This window comes from Colletotrichum gloeosporioides (assembly GCF_011800055.1).
Source record: "Colletotrichum gloeosporioides strain Lc1 chromosome Unknown consensus_64, whole genome shotgun sequence".
Lineage (NCBI taxonomy): Eukaryota > Fungi > Ascomycota > Sordariomycetes > Glomerellales > Glomerellaceae > Colletotrichum > Colletotrichum gloeosporioides.
The window spans coordinates 713612-721728 of NW_025544709.1; positions in this window are offsets into that span (position 1 = coordinate 713612).

An 8117-nucleotide genomic window follows, 5' to 3' on the forward strand; every position below is an offset into this window, starting at 1 on the left:
GTATACTTAACTGCACAGCAATCAAAAACTAAATCTTACTCCTAAGTTTAAAGGCAGAAGTCGAAAAGATATAACAGCATGCTAGCAGCTAAGTATCCAGCCTAGCAGGCAGCTAAGAGGAGCAGCTTATTAAGGATTTCAGAGCATAAGATAAAATTAATAACAGCTGTAAACTAAAGATCTTAGCTAGGCAGCATAAAGTTGAGGCTCTTAAAGCTTATATAGAGGAGATAAGAGGTAGTAATAAGGAGCTATAGTAGGCTTATAATATCTATAACAAAAGTATATCACCCTTTATACCTACCTCCTCCTCAAGAAAGCCTAGCTAACATTTATACTAACCTATAGACCATACCCCTAATTATATCATTACTAACCTCTATGCAAACTGCCTAAGCGCAACTCTCCTAAATAGCTACAGCTAGGTCTAAGACCAGCTTATTATAGCAGCAAAAGAGGATAAGAATCGCTTTAATAGTAAGATATCTAAGATTGCAAACTAAATATCTATAGCTCTAAACCTCATAATAGATAAAAAGTTCCCTATCCCCTAACTCACTATAATCTAAAAGAATGAGAAATAGAGAGAGATAGTTACCATATAGTATAGTATACATATTAGGAAGGATATATTTTTAATATCTGCTTAAGAGCAGATAATTAGCTATAGAACCTATAAGGTATAAGAACCAGCAAAGAGCGTAGATTAGTAATCCTAACTATATATTAGTTTTTCTTCTCTATCTTCTGCAAAGTTTTATAAACCCTCATAAAGCTCCCCCCTTTAGCTAAAACATATATTATAAGTGCAGACTAAAAAATAATATTAGAGGAACTCCCACAAAAGTACTACAGGAAGCATATCCAGGCATTATTCTACCTACACCTACCTACTTCTAAGAACCCTAGTAGCCAGTATAAGCAGCATCCTAACTTCCTTACCCTCTTAGATAATAATTAGTACTTTAACATATATAAAGTAATTATTAGTAACTAAAACTTATGCTTCCCTAGCCTCCTCTATATCATAGATATCAAGAAGGATAAGCGCTATATCCTATCAGATATTATAGCACATATTATCTCCTAGGTTACCCTTACGCCTAAAGAGGTTAGCAAGAGAGCGCCTAATAAGCTATCTCTAGCAGCTAATATCGCTAAAACTATTACTCCTATAGAGGATTATATAAAGTAAGTAATAAGTAAAAGGGATAATAGCTTTAACCTAACAGACTATAGAAAACAGTAGGGAGACCTACTAATAATTATTATAAATATAGTTGAATAAGACGTTCTAAACTAGATCTTATCTAATATAGCTAGTTTTAAACGAATAAAGTACGTCTACCTCCTAAAAGAGGTCTTAATAGGGAGCTTAGACCCTAAAGGTCCTAAGGTAACAGCTGCTATATATAATAGGAGATTTACAAAATCTAACCTATAGGCGTACCTCCTCTAGTCTATCTGCTAGATCATAGGGGAAGAATTACACTTAGAATAGATTATAAATATAGAGCAGAGTACCTAAAGTGCAGCCTATAACAGCACAGTAGTTAGCTTATTCTTCACCTTTATAGATAACACACTAGAAGTGAAGAAGGATACCATTCTCAGCTAGAAAATCTACTCAGCAGCATTTAAGGCAATCCTAGCCTTATAGTTCGCTAAGGCAGGAGGTAGCCTATCTAAGAAAACGCAGCACTTAGACGTCTAAGTCTCATAAGAGAGGCAGCTAAACCTAAACAGTACTAATAGGATAGATTCTAATAGAGGAGAAAGCAAGGTAGAGGACACTAATCTTAATAAGGCTAGAAATAACATAGAGCCCTCCCCCCCGCTAAGCACATAAGCTAGCACCTATAGAGGCAAGGCCTACTAAGAAAGCAGTATCAGCAGTAAAGGTAGTAGTAATAGCAACATCTAAAGCCATATAATAAACAAAGTTATAGCACCCCCCAGATGAAATAAGCCCCTAAAGCGTACCTAGCCCCTATCTACACTATCCTAAGCATACGCCAAAAAGCTAGTAGAGAGCTTCATAGATAATAATAACAACAATAATAATGAGGGCCTTATAGAGCTTATATCATAGGCTAGGGACTCTATACTAAAGTCACTATCCCTCCTACCCCTTATTTCAAGTAGATAGTTAAAACCTCCCCCTAGCTCATAAGTAGTAGTAAAGAGGATAGTGAGAAATATTATTAGGCTAGGAAGTATTAGGATATAAGCTATATAATTATTAACTATAGAAAGTAGTTTCTCTCCTCTCCTTATCTAATATATAATCATAAAGTCTATCTATTATACTACTTTAATCTAAGCAACCTAAAGTTTAACCTCCTATAATAAGTTGCAAATATTCTCATACTAAGTTACCTTTCCCTCCCCCCCTAATAATTATTACGTTTTAAAGTAGGTATTAAAATTAATAAGCCCTACAATCCTCATATTCTTATTACTACGCCTATTACTATTTCTTTTTCTTTTACTATATTAAACGCTATATATATTAGAAGTAGTTACTAGCTGCACCTAAACCCACTCCCTCCCCCTAACCCCAAACCCCAGCTTATCCGCTCTACAGCCCGCTACAAAAGGGGCAGCAAAGCTAGTCTAATAAGACAAACCCACCCCCATAGTTCCACAATCACATCACATCATATCAAATTTCTAATATAATCTCAACCAGCTATAAGCCCTAGTAGCGCTAAACCTAAGTTTAATAAAGGTGAAGATTAATAGGCTAAACTTATAAAGCCACTAGGTTTAGGTTAAAGTATAAAAAGTAGCTACACAAATTATGCCAGTATTAATAGTAGTAGAAGTCAGATAGGTTCAGAAAGATAATAAAAAGTAGTCCACCTCACAGAGCTATCTATCAATAATCTATCAGTCTATCATCATCATCATCATCATCATCATCATTAGCTTCACATAGCTCTAAACCATAAAGCACCAGGTCAGCATAGCTAGTTATAAACAGCACCTTAACAGGCCCAGTTTTTAATATACTCCTACCAACCAAGATATTATCCTACTAATAACAGAAGGAGCTACTAAGTTTAACAATAATAGCTATAATACTCACGCTAAATATAAAGACCTAGATAATAGCTTTATAACTATAGCTAGTACTAATAGAAAAGAAGATATCAGCTTTATCCTAGAAGATAATACTAACTATAACGAAGAAGATAAACCTAGGGGAAGCGTGCTTCATAACGATAGGTATTCACCTATAAACCTCACCTCAGGGATATATCTTAGCTATAAATACCTCTAGATATTTACTTAAACCTATTGAGAAAGAAGTAATATATCCCTAACTAAACTATATCCTCTATAGCATATAAATTCATTAAAGAGACCGTTATAAAGGCAGAGAACTACTCAGCTAGAAATACCTTATATTACCTCTAAACCTACTTCATAATAGACTATAGCAACCTTAGTGGAATTAATTTGAGGCTAGTAAGTATAAACGATAAGATAACCCTCTCCTTCTACTTAGATATAATTAGTATTATTAGTATCCCCCTAAAGCCTATCCTTATTAGTAGTATAATCTTCAATAATATAGAGTTCTCCTTCTAGAACTAATCAGCACCTTATAGCTTAAAGTATACTCTAAGGAAAATATATTTTAACCTCTACCACTACATATTCCGCCTAAGTAAAGCCTCCTCTTAAGAGATATAATATATTATGATACACCTTAAGGATCTAGAGATAGACAACCTTAAGAGGTCTACTATAGAACGTAGCTACTAGCAAGCCTAGTCTGTAAAGCATAATATTATACTTAACCACCACGCTAAAATTATAGCAGTATTTATTAAGTCTATCTTCTCTAGTAAAAGACTATATTAATATAGTAGCATAGATGCTTCCTAAAGCTTAAATAAGTCGAATAAGAGGCAGATTAACCACACAGACTAAACTATATTCTAAGAGAAGTTTATAGAGAAGTAGCTAAAATTCATCTAGAACTACACCCATAATAGTTTCTAGATAGAGAACAGCCCTACCTTCCATATTTATAACTATAAGAGTAATACTTAGATTAACACCCCTAATAATAATAGGAGTAATACTTAAATTAAACCTCCTAACGATAATAGGGGTGGTATTAAGATCATAGCCCCTATAAGCCTACACTATCTTAATATTAAATCTAGCTTATAGCACCACCCTCCCCTATCTAGCAGATAAGCTAGCTAGCACTAGTCTAGCAGGCATATAACACCTAATAACGCTAGACAGAGTATAAGTAGCTACAGTAGTAGAGAGGGAAGCTATAAAAGTAGCAGTTAGAGTAGCTGCTCTAAGCTGTATAACACATACTAGCGCTATCACAGCTAGCAGAGCTAGACAACAAATAACCTATAAGACAGAGACCTTTTTAAGACGCTAAGTAGGGAGGCTAGAGATATAAACTAAGTGAGGGGGTGGTTTAACAGCAGACTTAAGCAGCTCTAACATACATTACACCAGAAGTATATAGTGAATAATATCAGCTATATCTCCTATGCTATTACTATTAAAATATAAATAGTAGAAGAGGAGAGTAGTAATAATAAATTTACTAACTGCACTTACCTAGTAAACTATACCTAAGTTAGAGGATAATATAACAGCTCTCATAACTTTACCTTCTTCCTAATAGCTTTCCACCCTAACTTTAGAAATTTCTTATCACCTATACCACTAAAATTCCTTAAGCCTATCTATAACCTCACTAAGGCTAAGATTAGTTAGAATAGTAACTAGAGAGAGGTCCTATCTACAGGCTTCTTCTAAAGATACTCCAATATTAAATATATTATCTACTACACCCCTAATAACCTCCTCGCCTCAAGGGGAGTAGCTACTAGCATCCTCACCCTACCTCTATCTGCAGTTAATAGAAACGCTAGCATAAAGAAGTAGCAGAGATATCTCCTTAACCTCCTCAGAGGCAGCATAAAGCTAAACTCCAACCCTAACCTCTAGAGGCTATTTACGCGCAAAGGCGCCCTTATTAAGAACCTCTATAGAATAGATTTAGCTATATTCTAGCTTAAGCAGGTCTTCCATATTAACATATAGAACCTTATCATAAGTAAGAGAAACTTCTATATAGTCCTAAAGCCTATCTTCTACCTAATAGTATAGTTTTACTAGTAGAAGCAAATATACTTAGGTATATTACATAACTTCTACACTAACCTCTTCCCCCATATCCTCACTGCTTTCTTAACTATCTTTAACTATACTATATATAGCCTCAAGGAGCAGATTATAAACTACAGAGATAAAGGCCCTTTTATTGCCCTAGCTGAGGCAGTTACAGCTATTAACCACCTTAAGCACTACTGCTATACTAGCAACCCTAAAGTGCTACTACAGAAAGTGCTAAGCTTCCTCAGCATAACAGAGAGCCTATCTACTTATATATAGCTATATATCTCCCTAGAGATACTTAACTTTAAGGAGCTAAACAGGTAGCTAAACTACTATACCTAGCCCTAAGAACCCTAAGGTAGCCTAATCCTACTTCATATTGCTACTATCTACTACTACTATAAGCTAACTATTATAAATGCCCACCTCAGCTAGCTCTACTTCTCAGAGCTCAGATATACAAACTTCTAAAACTTAGCCTCTATCTAGAAGTATATATTTTATATATTCTGTAACCTCTAGGTACCTTAAATAAGGGTATTTATACTATTCTAGCTCTACTACTATATAGCTAGCAGCTTATCCTTAACTAGTACCACCTAAGCATATAAAGAGAAGATAAAGGTAGTAAGCGCTAACTTAGATATCTAAGAGCAGGTTGAATATCTATTCTCCTAAGAGTAAATACCTTAATAGAAGTAAAGTAAAGGTTGAGAGGAAACTAACTAACCAGTTTACCCTATAGCTAATTTAATACTCTTTTCCCTAGACTAATTATAAATAATATCACCTAGCCTTTTAAGATAGCTAGTAAGAAGTATTTCTATATTATAACCTCTATATAGTATACTTACTTATATATAAGTTTAGTTTATAAGATAGCGCAGCTTATAAAGGACTCTGCTACAAAAAAGAGGGTAGTATCTCTCTACAGCACTTAGCACCTTATATTATAGGGGGTAATCTTAGGTGTAGCGTCCAGCTAAAGACCCTCGCCTATAATCTCTAGCTAATATCCAGAGAGGGAGTAATAGGAGGGGCTAATCTAAACAGCTCTACTAGATAATAAGATCAACTAGGTACTTAGCGACTAATTAGGCTGCCTCATAGCACAAAACATCACCTTCCTCTAGGAGCCCTTAGAAAGCATCCTCTATCCCCTAACCTTAAGGTATCAGATAATAGAGATATAAGCTATAGATATATCAGCTTAGATAAGATAGCAGGCATAACCACAGCTAACCTAAGAGGAGTTTCTTAATTTCAGGGTCGCCTTCCCTTTCTATATGCTTCCTAAACTTATTAAGTAAGGGTTTATCGCTTAAATCGAGAGAGCTAACCCTAACTAGGACGCTAAGATAACTAGCTACTACGCTAAAGTTAGAAGCCTACTAAGAACTTACCTCTAGCAGCCTATATACTAGTTAATCGTTATCTAAGCTATAGTTCTAGCAACCCTAAACACATATCTAGATACAGATTTTAAATAAGATCCTAAATCTTACTAGGTTTAGAAAGCAAACCTAACCCCCCCTAAGAACCATAAGCCCTAAGTAAGAGCTGTTACTTTTATTACTTATATAATATAATTTCTTTATCCTAAGGACATCCCTTTAGATAACTAGATAACACTTAGCTAGAAGGCGTAAGGGAGGAAAACCATAAAGGAAAAGATTAATATATCCCTATATCCATCTAATCAGCTGCAAAAGCCTATAAATAACAAGGGTAAGCTAATAAATCTATATAACAGAGCATAAGGGTATAATAATATAACACCTGCTTACTATTAGATAGGTTATTCCTAAGGCTTAGAATATTAATAAGAAGAGCCCTACCCTTAGCAAAGTCAGACTAAAAGATAAAGCAACCCTCCAAGGATAGTACCAGCAGATAGTTTCAGCCTTAATAAAACCGCATAAGTTTATATAGTTAGTTCTTACCCCTAAAGGTTAAAAAGAAGCAGGGGAGGCGTCTAAGCTAATCATAAGAGGAAGGAGGGAGGAGTGATAAGAGGACTCAGAAGAGGCGTCTAGCGTCTAAGGGAACAAGTAGAGGATAAGATTTTATAATCCTAAGGTATTATTCATATACTATAGTAATAGAAAGCATACATTATAAATAGAACCCAAGAATTAGATTATAACATAGTATATAAGGTAAGTAAGGAATAAAGTTTTAAAAAAGAGGGAAGCTATTAGGATATATAGCGTCATAATCATAATCTTATGCCTAAAAATATAACAAATAGAGTAGGAAGGTTTCATACTAAAATCCTAGCCCTAGTTTCAAGAACGGGATCTCTAAAGTAAGAGGAATCTACATTTCAATCCTACGCCACAGTTTAGAAAACGAGAATATAGAGTGGGAGTGCTCTATATCAGAATCCTATATCCAGGGTTAGAAATAGCATCTCTAGAGTAAGAGGAACTAGAGTTAAAATCATATACCTAGGTTTAGAAATAGGAACTATGAGGTAAGAGGAATCTATATTCAAATCCTAAACCTAGGTTTAGGAATAAGATCTCCTAAGATAAGAGGAATCTAAGTTTAAATCCTAAACCCAGGGTTAGAAATTAGATCTCCAACATAAGAGAAATCCAAGTTCAAATCCTAAACCCAGGTTTAAGAATTAGATCTCCAACATAAGAGAAATCCAAGTTTAAATTAAACCTAGGTTTAGGAATAAGATCTCTAAAATGAGGAGAATCTAAGTGTTTAAATCCTAAACCTAAGTTTAGGATTAAGATCTCCTAAGATAAGAGGAATCTAAGTTCAAATCCTAAACCTAGGTTTAGGAATTAGATCTCTAACATAAGAGAAATCTAAGTTTAAATCCTAAACCTAGGTTTAGGAATTAGATCTCCTAAGATAAGAGGAATCTAAATTTAAATCCTAAACCTAGGTTTAGGAATTAGATCTCTAATATAAGAGGAATCTAAGTTTAAATC